The sequence below is a fragment of the Lactuca virosa genome, chromosome 2 (genome assembly GCF_052849685.1).
Source record: "Lactuca virosa cultivar CGN04683 chromosome 2, Lactuca_virosa_CGN04683_v6, whole genome shotgun sequence".
Lineage (NCBI taxonomy): Eukaryota > Viridiplantae > Streptophyta > Magnoliopsida > Asterales > Asteraceae > Lactuca > Lactuca virosa.
Genome location: NC_136427.1, coordinates 27,961,382 through 27,976,593, shown reverse-complemented (window position 1 = coordinate 27,976,593; position 15,212 = coordinate 27,961,382).

Here is a 15,212-nt window from a genome sequence, read left to right as displayed (position 1 = left end):
ATTGTTTCATGGACCGGATTTGGACCCCAAATTTCGGAGGCTTCAGAGAGGTTGTCATGAACGAAGCTCATAATACTAAATACTCCGTACACCCAGGTTCGGATAAGATATACCTGGATCTCAAGAAACTGTACTGGTGGCCAAACATGAGGGCCGAAATCGCTACCTTCGTGGGCAAGTGCCTGACTTGCGCCAAAGTGAAGGTCGAATATCAAAAACCCTCCGGTCTACTCCAACAACCCGAAATACCTGAATGGAAATGGGAAATGATTACTATGGATTTCATCACCAAGTTACCCAAATCTCCGAGTGGGTACGACACCATTTGGGAAATTGTCGACCGACTGACCAAATCTGCTCACTTCCTTCCTATCAAGGAAAACTTTAAAATGGGAAGACTCACGCGAATCTACATCCAAGAGGTGGTCCGACTGCACGGTGTACCTGTGTCCAACATTTCCGATCGGGATAGCAGGTTCACTTCTAGGTTCTGGCAGTCACTACAGAAGGCTCTTGGGACTAAGCTGGATATGAGCACAGCTTACCATCCTCAAACAGATGGACAGAGTGAGAGAACCATCCAAACCTTGGAAGACATGTTGAGAGCCTGCGTCATCGACTTCGGCGCGTCATGGGATACTCATCTTCCTTTGGTTGAATTTTCTTATAACAACAGCTACCATACTAGCATCAAGGCTGCGCCGTTCGAAGCCCTCTATAGCCGCAAGTGCAGATCCCCTCTGTGCTGGGCTGAGGTGGGTGACACGCAGCTGGTCAAGGGATAAGTCCCTGACAGCACTCTCACTGGTCCAGAAATCATCCGCGAAACCACTGAAAAGATCGTACAAATCCGAGAATGACTTAAGGCCTCCCGAGATAGACAAAAGAGCTACGCCGATAAACGACGAAAACCCTTGGAATTCCAGGTTGGAGACCGTGTCTTGTTGAAAGTCTCACCCTGGAAGGGTATGATACGCTTCAGAAAGCGTGGAAAACTTAACCCAAGGTACATAGGACCTTTCGAAATCCTAGCCAGGATTGGCCCCGTGGCTTACAGACTCCGATTACCTCATGAACTTAGCAATATTCACCCTGTCTTCCACGTCTCAAACCATAAAAAGTGTCTTTCTGATGAGACCCTTGTGATTCCTCTGGAAGAGATCAAAATCAACGAAAACCTGAACTTTGTGGAAGAGCCCATCGAAATCATGGATAGAGAGATCAAACGAACGAAACAAAGCCGCATCCCGATAGTGAAGGTTCACTGGAGTGCCAAGCGGGGTCCCGAATTCACTTGGGAACGCGAAGACTCGATGAAAACGAAATACCCGCATCTCTTTCCAATTCCATGATTTGTATCTAAATTCTAAATTTCGGGACGAAATTTCCTCTAACGGGGGGATAATGTGACAACCCGAAAGATATTCCGTTAACGTAACCCATTCCGTTAATAAAATTTATTTTATTATGAGAGTTTGCCGTTAAACTCTTAAGTCAAATAATTCAATTAGAATTATTATTATAATTCCGTATGTGTCGAAACGAAATATTAATTGAGTGAAAACACTCTAAATAATCTTTTTGAAAATTTCTAGATTACGACTAAGTCGGGTAATGGTTATTTACCCGGGTAAAATATTTAGCTCCGTTTAATGTCGGTATTGGGTGTATCCCCACCGGGCCACTAACTCTAGACCTATAAAAAGGTGGAAGTGGCCACCATTTGAGCTTTTTCCCACCTTGAACTTTCTCTCTCTACTCTCTCTCTCTCTAAAATCGGATCTCTCTCAAGAATCTTCACTTTCAAGCTCCAAATTGGTAAGTGAACCTTCCTAACTAGTTGTTTATCCTAACATGCATGCAAATCCATGTTTAAACTACCCAAGAACCATCAAAAACTTGTGTTTACGGTTTGGGGGAGCCTCCCAAAAACCGTAAACTCCTTCAATGGGGGTTTTTGAAGCCCCAAAACCCTTCTAAACCTCTTCTAATGCTTAGATCCTTACATGCATGGAGTTAGAACCACAAGATCATGAATTTTTGGCCATGAACATGAGTTTACGGTTCTTGAATGTTCAAGAACCATAAACACCCTTTCATGGGGTTTTGATGCTCCTTAACCCTTCCAATGCATGTCTAATGGCCTTGAAACTTGCTTGGATGATCTTAGAACCCTAAAGCATGTCCAAATGAGCATAAAATTGAGTTTACGGTTTGGGAACATCTCCCAAAACCGTAAACACCTTCCAATGGTGTTTTAATGCTCCAAACACTTTGCATGGCTTGTATTTGAGTCTAGAACTTGCATGAATGGCCTACAAACCACCAAAACACATGGAAAATGGACAAACATGGACAAGGGTGGGTTTACGGCCGTAAACCCATGAGTTTACGACCGTAAACTCCCCAAGGGTGGTCCAAGGACCGTAAACCCTAATTCCTAGGCCATTTCATGTCCCGATCATTTCCTAAGCCATGGAATCAACCTTAGAACCTTCCCGTGTGCAAGATAAGGTCATTGATCAACCAAGAACACATCACCCATGAGTTTACGACCGTAAACTCATGGGGGATGTGGTCTTTGGACCGTAAACTCCCCTAAGGGTTTACACTTGAAGAGTAAACACCTTATCTAGGCCCTACACTGCTTAGATACAACCCGTACCATCCCTAACACTTGAATTGAAGTGTTTTCGTGCCTCGGAGTGTATTATCCTGCTATCTTAGTAAATCAAAGTCTAATTAGATACAATTATGTATCTCCTCATGTTACATAGGAACCTCACGCGTTTTCAAGCCCTAAACTGATACTTAGCATCTAAATCGGCACATTCTCGTCAGGTGAGTTCATACCCCTACATCATTTTCTGTGTTTTTCATGTTTTCAGGGGGGGAATACAAGCAAAAGTACAAGGAAACTTGTACTCAAATCTATTATTTCGTATAACATGACTACATGTTCAATATGTTTTAAACATTGAAATTCGTATTAACCAACCGTCTAACTCGTGGAGTTAGTTTTCAAAACCAATTGTGAAACTCATTATAAAATGTTACATTTTTACTTTTAACAGGGATTTCATGTCATTTCATAAACCGGGATTTTCTATACTATTACTTGTAAAGTTCATTATTCTTATGATTGGAGACACGTCCTCGGTAACACTCCACATGGATACGAGAGTGGAGGACTACTCCCGTAACCAGAATCTCTTGGAGGGAGAGCGTGACTTGAGTGTATAGATCTATACGGGGCTGACTACCCCGCACCCTGCTGCTAGCTACAGTGGGATCGTCAGGTCCATGGGTGACAAAAGTCATAAAATGATGATGGACTTCTTATTGCCATATCTAGTCTATCGTATGGTTATGGAACTCGCAACTTAGATAATGGAGATTTACTGATAAAGTAATAACGAACCTAGTGAACTAACCTCCTAGTAATAACTGACTTTGATTACTACTAGTTCACCATTTACTTATTAGTTTTGTGTACATGTCAAAACTAACATGCTTACCACGAAATAACTAGTCATTCAGTATGCTTCACTTAATCGATACAAGTATGGTAGATACTTGTACGTATCATTTCAGAATCGATAACCAACGAATATTTTTCATAAGAAAACATAGGGTTTTCTTGGGATAACGTAACTTTTCATAAGCAAGGTTGTGTGGTACATCTAACGAGAAATCAAATCATATTTTCATAAGGAAACTTGCAGGATTTTCTTATTTCAAATTGTGTAACAAAGGGATAACCACACTACTTTTATAAGAAAATACGGGATTTTCTTGGATATTAATTGTTCATGAAACTAAAGGAAACTGAATCTTTTCCAGAAAACAAACCGCTTATGAACTCACCAGCTTTATGCTGATATTTTAAAACTGCTTGTATTCTCAGGGCATCCATAGACAGGTACTCCTACTAACTTTTGGAGAAGACGGAGCGGATAGAAGACTCGTCTTTACTTTTGTTCTAACTAATGTACCTAAGAAACTTGTAGCACTTCATTTTCAAACAAATGTAAAACTTTCTCATGTAATGTAATGGTTGTGTTTACTATGCTTGCTATGTACATTGGTTGTGATACTCTACATGACGTCACTCCGCCCCGGAACGTTTCCGCCATCGGTTTTGGGGTGTGATATGTATCCCATATCCAAGGGTTCATTTTAAATACATTAGAATCTGTTTAATGGCTACCATGTGCGACTTCTTTGGTTCTTTCATATACCAACTTTTAATCCCAACTGCATGCAAGAGATCTCGCCTGGTTTGAAGCAAATATTTTAGACTTCCTACTAGGCTGTGGTATTCAAAGGCATCAACATCTTCTTCACATTGTTCTTTGGAAAACATTACATTTGAGCCAATTGGGATTAGTGTAGAGTTCCAATCAAACACAACTGCATCTTTAAGTACCTTTTTTGCATACCCCATAAGATGTAATATCCTTCTCCCTTTGGTGTACTTTAATTCCAAGGTAATAAGTAAGCAAGCCTATATCTGTCATGTCAAATCTCATAGCTATTGGTTGCTTTAATTTTGATATGATTCCGGTATTTGATCCTATGATATCAAGATCATCAACATACACACCCACAATCATTAAGTTTTCCTTTATTCATCTCATGTATACTGCATGTTCTTGTACATACCTCTGAAACTTCTTGTATTTCAATATTCTATCTAGTTAAATATTCCAAGTTCGTAGTGTTTGGTTTAAGTTAGATAATGCATTCTCAAGCTTTTACATCAAGTTTTCTTGCCCGATCATTACAAGCCCTTTTGGTTTATGAACGAACACTTCTTCTTCTTTCTTACCATGTAAAAACACCGATTTTACATCAAGGTGATGTAACTCCCATCTTTTGAGTGCTACGAGAGAGATAAGTACTTGAACTGTCTTTATCTGAACTATTGGCGCCCATACTTCTTCAAATTCAACCCCTTCTTGTTGTAGACAAACCTTTGCTATGATCCTTTCGTTGTTCATGCTGATGGAACCATTTGTGTCTTGTTTGACCTTAAAGACCCAATCTAAAATGATGATGGTTGTATTACTTGGTCTTGGAATTAGTTTCCAAGTTCTATTCCTTTCAATTGAATCCATCTCATCTTTCACATCGTTTATACATTTGGATTGTCTTTGAATTCATATTAAGTTGATGGTTTATCTTCATTTAAAGACAATAAGAGTTCGCCATTTTCAATAAAAATATAAAATCCATAAGAGCACAAGAGATTTAAACTTTTAAAATCAACCCAAATTCATAAATTATGTGCAATAATAGCTTTCAAAACTTTTTCAAACATTAGAGTCTCCCAAAATCATAAGTCATAAACCAGAGGATGAGTACGGTTACGCCTTCGCCTTCCCGCAATCACCCAAAGTATCAGAAACATAACACATAACTGTAAGTGAACGCTTAGTGATTTCCCCCAAAGTACCACCACATAAACATAAACATAGTAACAAACAACATGCATACAGAGCCTACATCCTGACTAGAACACCGCCCCGGCCTACAGACTGTCTATAACGCTCACAAAACCTTTAGCATGACTGGAACGCCTTGCCGAGCTTGCAATCTATCTAGACTATTGTCTGGTCCTTCGGCCTGACTTGTACGCCTCTGAAATCTGGCAATCAATCTAGGATGCCCTGGGTCTCTTGGCCTTCAGTCTACACTGGTCTGCCTTAACCCAACCACACACAACATGTTGACATATACATAATAGATAAACATACATATAACCACTCAACAGACAATTAGATAGAACTTACAAATCAGTAAGCATAACATCATCCTATATACCAGGATACCAATCTAATAGATCACTACAGCTCGATAACATACCATCACATAACATGATATCTAAGCCAATCGGCCAGCCTTGGTGCCTTCGACCTGCAAGTACAGTGAGGAAAATTCACCTCACAAACTAGACAAAAGTTGATGAGGTATCAACTATGAATCTTAACTTTAATCAACACCTATTCCAAACAAATGACCAATCTCAATGAAAATCCCAAAATACCCTTAAGGTAAAACTTCCTCAAACTTGGTCTATGTCAAAGTCAAACTGGTGAAACCAACTGAGTCAACTGAGTCAACCCAACCGAGTCAACCCAGCCGACTCAACTCAGGGTGAGTATGTGGGGCGTACTCCGAAGGTGTGCTGGACTTACTCATATGTTGACCACCATCCGGTTGGTTGACATCATACGCAGGACGTTCTCCCAGAAGCCTCAAAACTCGATAAGTGCTTAATGGCTTAAGCACTTACATCCATTTTTCTGATCCACAACTAAAATACCCTCAAGAGCCATAAAGTTTCCAAGTTTATGATTTTTCATGTCCACTAAGTGCATAACTCAACTTTTTACTCAATTAAAAACTTCTAAATGATGGATGGAGCAATACTAACCACTTGGAACTCGTTGAAGCTTAATGGATAAAGAACATGCTATGTTTATGAATCATCATTTTGGAACCAAAAAGGTAACATAAAGAGCAAAACCTAGACCAACAAGATGGAGTGGTAAAGATGCAAGATTTATAACTTCAAGATGTTGCAAACCAAGTAGAAATCCCATATCCAAAGTGCACTCAAATCCGATATCTTCTCACCACCTTATTCTTTCTGCAAATCACTCCAAAACTCTCTAAAAAGGTCAAAGTTTGCTCTCTCTTGCTCTAAGGTTGATTGAGGGTAGAAATCACAGAAGGATGATATGAGTCCATAAGGTTATTTAAATATGAGCCAAAGCCCTAACATTAGGGTCTTCATGTATTCGACGTACGCCCTACATGCGAAGTGTACGCCCATCGTAATACGGTGAGCCTTATAGTGTACACACGTACGCATAGCATACTCCTCAATCCCAATTGTACCAAAATGCCACAATGGGCCCTTTTGCACTCTTTCTCACACTTAGGGATCAAGATGCAATATAATTCAATTAGAGGGTTAAATTTAGAAGTACCTCAGCATCAGGATGTTACAAAAATAGTTCATCTCAAAGTCTTTAAATAGTTTTGGTAACTGAGTAATTCAATGTAACGTCCCGAAAATGGTTATCAATATTTTCATTTAAAGTCTATCAAATCATTCATTAATTATTCAAACCCAACATCAAGTCATAATATTAAAAACATCAGAGTACAAATGCGAAAATCATGAGGGGAGGATGTTGTGCCATCACGTCGGGCCCTTCTCTTTCGAATCGGAGGTACTTGAAACCATAAACATAAATTGTAAGCACAAAGATTAAGGAGTTCCTAAAAATACCACATACCAAACACATACAAGTGCCATAGGCTACACCCATGGTCTTTTATTGCAATGCTGACGGCTAAATCCTGATCTTACGTACAAGTGTTAGGGGTCAGATCCTAGTCTTTCATACAATTGTCAATGGCCAGATGCTGGTCATTCATGCAAGCACCACACAGACAACTAGCATTCCACATAACAAGTAATGGGTCGGAATTAGTGCCTTCGACCCATGGATATCGTGAGAAAACTTACCTCACAGACAGATAAGCAAAGTGAATAGCAAGTAGCTCCGAGTTCAACGCTACCAATCACCTTAATAAATTCAATCACACAATCTCAGCATTTAGGTCAAAATAGCTAACATAACACTAGGTCAAACCTTAGTAAAAATCCAAGTCAAAGTCAAATGAGTCGACCAAGTAGACTCAGTAAGTACACATGCTGTACTCCTTAAGTATGCAGGGTGTACTATATGATTGACCAAGGATGGGGGAGGTGACCACGTGCGCGCAGGTACCCTTGGTACGCCTAGCGTACGCGGCTGCTCACCACCTTACACAATAAGTGCTTAATACTTAATAATTTATGTCTAAAATTCAGATCTAGGCTCAAAATGATGTCCTTAACCATAAAGTTTCAAACTTTATATCTTAGCATGGCTATTAGGACCTTATCTCCAAAATCTCTAGCTTCTTTACCCATCAAGACAATCTAGCACATGCATGAAGAGAAACTAATGACCAAAAACACATTTTTTTGACTTAGCACACCATAAAACCTATGAAAGGACAACTGAAATGTCTTGGTGTATCTCTTACTCACAAAGATCAAGTTTGGGACAAAAACGTGAGAACCTTGAGCCAAAACTATATGCATAAGAAATATACATCAAGGTTGAAGCTTTTTACATCCACAAGATGCACAATGAAGAGCAAATGCAGGAACCAAAGTCTTGAGAGCAAATCCACATCCTTGATAATCTTCCTTCACAACCAAGAAAGCCCATTATTCACTCCAAAAGCTCAAAATGCTCAAAATAGATTAGGGTTTACAAGGAGGGTTGATTCTAGGATGGAGGTTCATAAGAGGAAGCATTTTTGGACTATAACCGTGTGTATATAGTGTACAAACCCTAAATATTAGGGTTGAGTCCAAGTTACGTACGCCCTACATACTAATGTGTGTACTGAGCATACGTGCACAGGGCCAAGTATGCCCATCATACCATGGTTTACGCTCGGTGTACTCATGTTGCACTCACTACCACTAAATTTCTATTTAGGAACAATCTTGCAAACAAACTTCAATTCGAATTTCAAATGTGAATACTTCAAAAATAGGTGATACAACTACCCCTCCCCCCAACTTGAACTAGACTTCATCCTCAAATTCTGCTGCCAAGAATGAATCTGGGTAGTTCTCTCGCATCTCCGCCTCAGGATCCCAAGTCCATTCGGAACCCTTTTGATGTTGCCACTGGACCTTGAACAGTGAAACCTCTTTGTTACCCATAGCCTTCGTCTTCCGATCTAAGATCATCACCGGGATATCTCCCTCTTCATACATCACTCAACAAACCAAGATATGTCCCTCTTCATACATCGCCACCAGTAGCTCAATACCAGATCCATGTATATCTTCGTGACCCCCAGATGGATAAAAAACAGTAACTTGTGCACCTCCTCCATAGATTTCTGTCTCACCCTGTTGGATGCCAAAACCCAAACTCTGCCATATTTGTTCAATAACCCTCTACCACAACAAACCTTATCCACTATCGCATATTTAGATTCGGCCGGTCCATCAAATACCTCAAACTCGTGTGGTCAGTGTAGATGGTACATCAAACCCCATACAGATAGTGTCTCCAAATATTAAAGGCAAAAACCAAGAACCTCAGCTCCAAATCATGTGTAGGCTAGTTCGCCTCATGAGGCTTTAGCTGCCTCGAAGCGTATGCAATCACGTGACCCCTATGCATAAGGGGAGGATGTTGTGCCATCACGTCGGGCCCTTCACTTTCGAATCGGAAGTACCTGAAACAATAAACATAAAATGTAAGAACAAAGCTTACTGAGTTCCTCAAAATACCACATACTAAAAACATACAAGTGTCATAGGCTACCCCCATGGTCTTTTCTTGCAATGTCGAGGGCCAAATTTCGGTCTTACATATAAGTGCCAGGGGTCAGATCCTGGTATTTCATGCAAGCATCATAGAGACAACTAGCATTCCACATAACAAGTAATGGGCTAACATTGGTGCATTCGACCCATGGATATAATGAGAAAACTCACCTCACAGACAGATAAGCAAACTGAATAGCATTCCGCTCTGAGATCAACACTACCAATCACCTTAATAAATTCAATGGCACAATCTCAACATATATCTCAAAATACCTAACATACCCCTAGGTCAAACCCTAGTAAAAATCTAGGTCAAAGTCAACTGAGTCAATCGATTTGACTAAGTGAGTAGGCAGGGAGTACTGTAATGCCCACAGATTCGGGCTAGTCAAATTAGAGACAATAAGCGTGAAATTATGAGTTTTGATGGAATATTACTTATAATGAATAATATCAACCAAGTTATAGTATATTTTACCAGGGTTATGTACATATAAAGAACACCGAAATCCGAGTTATAACGAAGAAGTTATGGCCCGTCGTTTTTACGGCTAAACCGTCATGGCGCCGCGTAACGTAAGAAGTGAATTTTTGGTAAATTACTTGTTAGCCTTAGGGATCTAAATGAAAGTCATACTGTACGTTAAACCGAGAGTGTGCGTAAAAAGAACGTCCAAATGTGACTTCGTATGAGGAAGTTATGATTTTTCAAAGATTTAGAATAGAGTGCACAGCCCGTAATTCGAAATTTAGATCGATCGATTTTTAGCCAACGCAACCTTAATGATAATTTAAGATCTCATTAATAAGACTTCAACGATAAAAAGAAAGACAAAAACAGAGTTTGTATGTAGAAGTTATGAATTTTACAAGGTCGTTTAACAGTGTAATTTCTCATACCCTTAAATTTAAAATTGGTCGAGAATTAGCCGATGGAGTCAAAAGGAGAGTTATAGACCTTGTCAATACCTACGCGTGGATATAAAGAACGTCAAAAACGGATCTCGTATGCGAAAGTTGTGATTTTTTTTACAATTGACTGTTTGATCTGTGTCCGACGCCACGTGTCAGCACTAGGCTTCGCCTTGATGCCTACGCAAGGCTTACAATGTGAGAGCCATGTCTCACGATGTGAGAGACCCCAGAAAGCCTATAAATAGTGGCTCAAATCATCCATTTTCATCACACCTTTCAACTCCTTTCTCTCCCATTACTCCTAAGTACTTTCTTCCTTTCCCTAGCACTTCCTAAGTGTTAGAGGCGAGTCCCGGAGCCCCAGAAGGCTCCGAGAAGAAGAGCTTTCGGCTCGAAAGTTCTGCCCCAGCAGAGCCCAGTTTCTAGAAAACCTCCCGATAAGTGAGTTATGCCTACCCTACTTTAAGTATAACTTATGTTTAAGTTCATTATCGTTATTATGAACCTATAAACAAGATTTATCAGTGATTCTAAGACATTATACTGATTGAAATATGTAACATCCCAAGTTCGGAAGCTAGAAGTTGGAGGGTGCTAAGTGTAAAATTAGGAAAGGGACTCGACGAGTAGGTTCGTCTACTCGCCGAGTCGGAACGGGATTGATCGCGGTATTAAGTAGCCAACTCGCCGAGCCGACTCGACGAGTTGGTGGTGGAATGAGAAAACCCTAATCCCGAGGGTTGCACCCTATTTAAAGGACTTTATGTCCTTCTCCCAGCCTCCTAATCCCACCAAAGAGTTCCAGAAACCCTAATTTCGTGTGAGCTTCCATTAATAGAGAGAATAGAGCTTTGGAAGAGGAAATCTTGGAAAGAGGCTTGAAGATCAAGAGGCTTGCTGTAAAGGAGTGGTATAGATCTGGGATCTACTTCAGTTGGAGCTTATATTGGAGGTAATAATCTGTTGCTTGGGCTCTTTTGCATCTAGATCTATTATCATTTGAGATTTGGGGCATTTTTGGTATGATTATGAGCTAATTCGAGTTAGAGGCTTAGATCTGAGGTTGCTACTTCAGATCTAGACTTGTGTTGGTCCAGAAAGTCATAAAGCATCAGTCTTTGAGTTGTTGGTGAAGCCCCTTTCTCATAAACCCTAGCCCTAGAGTGTTTTGGACTTATATCTCCTTGGTTTCACGTAAAGTTTGCAACTTTATGTGAGGGTGAGGCTGTTGAAGAGTGGATCTGTGGATTAGAGCCTCAGCATGGCTCGAAGAGCCTCTGTATGGATTGAGAACTGAAGGGACTCGGCGAGTCACATGGGTGTACTCGACGAGTTGTATGAACATGTGCATGGACTCGGCAAGTTGAAGAACAACTCGATGAGTCTGTTGAAGATTGCCTTGGACTCGACGAGTCTATTCTGGACTCGGCGAGTCTGGTCGCAGAACCCCAATCTTTTCTGGTCAAACCTTGAAGGAGTGAGTCGGGAGGTGACTCGGTGAGTTGAGCAGGACGGGACTCGGAGATCGTTGGACTCGACAAGTCTTGGGGTGACTCGGCGAGTAGAGTCGTGTTATGGGAGTTTCTGAGTATAGGGACTCTACGAGTCGACGGGTCGACTCGGCGAGTAGAGTCAGTCAGGGAGGTTGACTTTGACTAAGGACTTTGACTTTGACCAAGAGTTGACCAGTTTGTCTACCAAGGGTATTTTGGTAATATTGGGCTTATGAATCTGGTTCTTTGTAGTGTACGGTGGTGGAGTTCGTGTCGGTGGTCGGAGCAGCTGATCTTAACCTTCCAGTCGGCAATTGCGAGGTGAGTTATCCTCACTATATCGACAGGGTCTACGGCACCAAGGCCGACCCTTGATCGGATGGGAATCCGGGTATTGTTGTTATGTTATTATTTTGTTAGAATTGCATCCTGGTATTTAGGATGGTATTATGTTAGTGACCTGGTTAGGGTCGGTACCTGGGATATAGGGTAATGTTATGCTAGTGACCTGTTAGGTCGGAATCCTAATTAGGATGTTGATATGCTATATGATCTGTTATATTGTTTGTCTGGTTGAGGATTGTTATGCGATTAAATGTTTTATGTGCACATGATTGTTTGACGGGGGTTGGGTTGAGGCGGGTCCTGCTTTGTGCTGTACGCCAACATACCCAGGGCGGACGGGGATGTTCCGAAGGCCCAGCGAGCGGTCCGGATAGGCTGAAGGCTCCGAGAGGGCGGACCAGACGTGCCGAGGCTCGGAGAGTGGACCTGGCCGACTGAAGGCCCGGTGTTGGCGGACCAATCACACTGTAGACTCGGAGAGTGGACCAGGTGGATTGAAGGCCCGGTGCGGGCGGACCAATCACACTGTAGACTCGATGTACATGGCTAGACTCGGAGGGTGGACCAGGTGGACTGAAGGCCCGGTGCGGGCGGACCAGTCACACAAGTAGACCCGATGTGCGTGGCTGTTCTATTTATGATATGTTATGAGTATGTTATGTGTGGTTGGTATTTTGGGGGTAACTCACTAAGATTTCGGGCTTACAGTTTCAGTGTATTGTTTCAGGTACTTCAGAAGATCGTGGCAAGGCGAAGGAGTGATCGTACCGCTCCTCATGTTTTATGATTTATATGATATGGTTATGGGGGATACTCTGATGTTTAAACTATTTTGAAAAACGAGTTGTATGAACGTAATGGTTTTTGAATGATTTAAAATGTTTTAATTTGGCTCAAATTTTATGGGTGTTACAAGTTGGTATCAGAGCCTTGGTTTGAGTGAATTGGAGGAACATTCGTGTGAATCCAGTCTCAAATCAAGGAGGGATTTTCAAAATGGTTTTCAAAAGGTTTTCGAAATAAGTAAAGGAGGATGCAGAGGGTACGATCAACCAGAGTCAATAAGTAGATCCCAAAATACCATACAAGTTATTTGATTATGTGATATGTTAGAAGAGCATGCTAGTACTAGGCTAGGGAACTTCAGGAATTGCATGATAGAATTGCCTGATTATGTGATGCCTATTAGCCTAGGGTTTTCCTTATTTGAGATATGCAGCTTTTCCTCTAGGAGTGAGGATTGAGCAGGTGTGTGTATATATGGTTAGAGTGTTGTGGTGATACTTGAGACAAATATGGGTAGGTGTGGAAGGTAGTATGGGCCCGTACTACTGAAAGCACAGGACCCATACGCGTATCAAGGAAGTCACAACTCTCTAGGGTATCGGTTATGAGATAGTTCCCCGCGTGAATATGTGATGTGTCTAAGGGTCTCGTTGGTGTATTGCAGTATGGCGATTACGAGACGTTTCGGGGCAGGATCCCGTTCGGGATCAGGATCGGGAGAGGGTGGTCAGGATGGGTCACTACCACCCGAGGTCATTGGTCAGATGTGTACGGACGAGTTAGATGCTAGGATTCGTGAGATCCTACATGATGAGGTTGTTGCTATGTTCCGGGCCGAGTTGTCGGAGATGTTTGGGTCGATCAAGACCGCCACGGTTGAGTACTTTGATGAGCGTTATGCAGCTCTTGCGGAGGCGGCTGTCGTGGCAGCTACAGCGGCTGTAGCAGTGGCAGGGGGAGGAACCGGTCGAGGTTTTCAGTATCGGGACTTCGATAATACGAAGCCCCCTACTTTCGATGGAGATCAGGATCTGATCGTTGCTATGAGATGGTTGTCAGACGTGGAGGGTTGTTTCTTCACGTGTTCATGCCCTGCGGATCAGAGGGTGAGGTGTGCTTAGAACCTTTTGAGGCTCGGGGCGAAGGATTGGTGGAGGTTGACTACGGGATCTTACTCTGATGCGCAGCGGTCTGCGGTTACTTGGGATCAGTTCCGGGAGATGTTCAGTAATCGTTATGTTCCACAGGTTGAGAGAGAGAGGTTGGCTCAGGAGTTCCTGGAGCTGAAGCAGGATTCAAAGACGGTGACGGAGATCACCAGGATGTTTACTGAGAGGGCGATATTTTGCCCAGAGTTTGCTACAGAGCAGGCTGAGATGTCCCGATATCTGAGTATGCTCAAGAGGGACATCAGGCAGTTTTTGTCCACACAGAGGTGTGATACCTTGTTAGAGCTCCAGGAGGCCACCAGGCGGCGGGAGTTAGAGATGGAGTTGCAGTTATGAGAGCAGAGGCAGACTCCGGTACAGTCGCAGCCGCCGCCGAAACGGTTCAAAACCGTTGACTCCAGGAATGGGGGTCAGAGCAGCCATACTTGTGAGAAGTGTGGGAAAGGGCATACCAGAGTTTGTAGGTCCGGTGGTGTGTGCCGCAAAAATGCGGGAGAGAGGAGCATTATGCGAGGGATTGCCGTCAGTCAGCCCCGGTACAGGATATGAGGATTTGTTATCATTGCCATCAAGTTGGGCACGTGAGGGCCAACTGTCCCCAGCTTGTTGCAAGACCGGTGCAGGCTCCAGCACCGGCCACTCTGAGGATTACTGGCGGAGGTCAGGGTGGAGCGGAGCCTCCGAGGGCTCAGGGACGTTCTTTCCAGCTTACAGCAGAGGAGGTCAGGGCAGAGCCGGATGCACCTGCGGGTATGTTTCCATTTTGATATCTTGTTATCTTGTTGATTATGTGGTATTGTAAATTTGTTCGTCTTTTTCGCATGAATCATGGTATGATTGAGGATCTAAGTAGTTAGGGGTTGTAGTCGGTTACCATCCAAGAGGATAGGGGATCGGGAGATTGGATATACGATCTCATTGCTAGGAATAGCAACTGCGATGCATGAAGTGTTCAGTTGGGATTCGAACTTCCTTGGAGTTCGGGATGTGAGATGACGGGAGAGTATTCTATGAAGGTTGCTCACTTCGGAGGGATTTAGTTCCGGGAGATGAGAGAGAAATTTATCAAGTAAGGTCGATCGA